Consider the following 2,206-nt stretch of genomic DNA (forward strand, 5'->3'; position numbering starts at 1 on the left):
CTTTGGTGGTCTAAAATCGATAAGAGTTGGCTTCGGCTGCCACCCGGGCAAAATTCAAAATTTCCTACCAACTGAAAAAGTTTAATGTGTCCCGCGCGCTCATATGACCTTATGCAGTTGCGAGCGCCGTAAAACACTTAACCAAAGACAAACTGTTTTGTCAAGTCACTAACTGTTGGACACTAACAAGTCTTGTTCTTTACAACATTAAGCTGCCGTTGTTTTTATCAGTCTGCCTTGTTGTGTTGGATTTTTTTCAGCACTAAAGTGACCGTTACTGTGTCGATATAATTATGTTTACTCAAACAAACAAACATATTTCAGAACAAAATCTGAGTCCAGTTCGGAATTGATCTCAAAATGTAGCCGCCAGGCCACACGAAAGTTTAAGGAAGATTTCGCCATAGCCAAACATCTGTCGATTATTGCACTGACTGACTTTTTGTGCTGGTTTCCCATTGGATTTATGGGTGAGTTGTTGTTGTTGTTGTTGTTGTTCTTATTGTCGTTGTTGTTGGTGGTGGCGGTGGTGGTGGCGGGGGGATGATGGCAGAGGTTGTAGTGGTAATGTTTCTACTGCTTCAGATGCTGCTGTTAATGATGATGGTGATAGTCTTCAGCTGCAAAACAATAGAATGATGATGATGATGATGATGAAGATGAAGATGATGCTGTTGTTGTTGTTGCTGTTGCTAATTGCTCTCGCTAGATCTAACCTCTTGTGCTGGTTTCCCATCGGACCTATGGGCAGGCGGTTTTTGTTTTTGTTGCTGTTGTTGTTGTTGTTGTTGTTGTTGTTGTTGTTGTTGTTGCTGTGTGTGTGTATGGTACCCTATCCGTTCAAAATGTTTGGAGCCCCGAAGAATGTGCTCTTCTTCAGGTCCACCGCCTCTCTTGGGTAGCGGGTGAGGCAGTACCCTGAATCCTCCCTAAAGAGATGTCACAGCCGGACCTCCGTGGCGGGGCATCTCTGCAGCCAGTGCTCCAAATCTTGGGGCTCCTCGTTGCACAATGGACAGATTGGGTCCGATGTTTTGTCTATTATAATTTTGTGAGCCTGCAAACCCAGAGAAGTGAGCGGTCCTGATTTTTGCCAGTAGTGACTGGTCACTGCGGGACTTAATTTGAGCCTCCCGTTTTCCGGAAATTGCCCGGCATGTTTCCTTCGTCCGCAAGTGGGATATCGGAGGGTCTTTTGTGATGAGTACGCACTTTCAAGTGTAATTTAGCGGCCTGGACCGGGCAGCGCTATTGCCAGTGTGGCATTACTTTCAGTTTCAGCGAGATCGTTGCAGAGGATATCGCAGTGACCAGGCATCCACTGAATCGTGGGTTGAGGTGTTGCATTATTTATGCGTGCGTAGTCGCATTTGGTCGAGGGATGGTGATGTTCCCACAGTGCCATGCAGAGCAATTGACTACCAGTGAAGATAGCGACCGAGCTGGATGCATCGCTCTGTTTGTCGATCCAGTCAATGGCTATTTCCAAGGCTCTCCTCTCTTCCTCGAAAGGGCACGTGAATATGGGACCTTTCTCCCTCAGTATCTTGTCAACGGTCGGGTTGAACAGTGTTGTTGTTGTTGTTGTTGTTATTGGTGGTGGTGGTGGAGGTGATGCTGCTTCAGTGGCTGCTGTTTATGTGATGATGACGATGATATTTTTCTGCTGTAAAACAACGATGATGATGTCAACATCGACTTTTTATTTCATGGAAAAAGCCCTTCTATCTCAATTTTTGGTTATATGAAGGTCTATCCTTACTGCGACTGTTTTGAAGGATTTTCTCTAACTTTGAACCGACTTTTAATTGTTTGTTTTAATTTTGTGCTAGTGGGAGGTCCTACTATTCTTGAATCTGAAAGTAGTGGTAGACCGCGCTTATGCCTATGGACACGTAATAACTTCATCCCTATTTTAAAAATGTTAGTTTCTATAATGGTGTTTGGATGGCGTAGCTAAGGGGGTCTTCTTCTTTACATTTTTTTTATTTTTAATATCATCTGTTTTAAACCTTCTCTGCAACCAAAAAAGATCGACTGATTCTAGAAGAAAACACAGAGAAGAAAAGTGTTCAGCTCAGACAAGTGTTTGCACAGTGTGTATTCTGATATTTAACAATACCTTTACTACTACTGCAACTATTACAACAACAACTACTACTACTACTACTACTACTACTACTACTACTACTACTACTACTACTAC

Source organism: Aplysia californica, unplaced genomic scaffold (genome assembly GCF_000002075.1).
Source record: "Aplysia californica isolate F4 #8 unplaced genomic scaffold, AplCal3.0 scaffold00189, whole genome shotgun sequence".
In the NCBI taxonomy this organism is placed as follows: Eukaryota; Metazoa; Mollusca; class Gastropoda; order Aplysiida; family Aplysiidae; genus Aplysia; species Aplysia californica.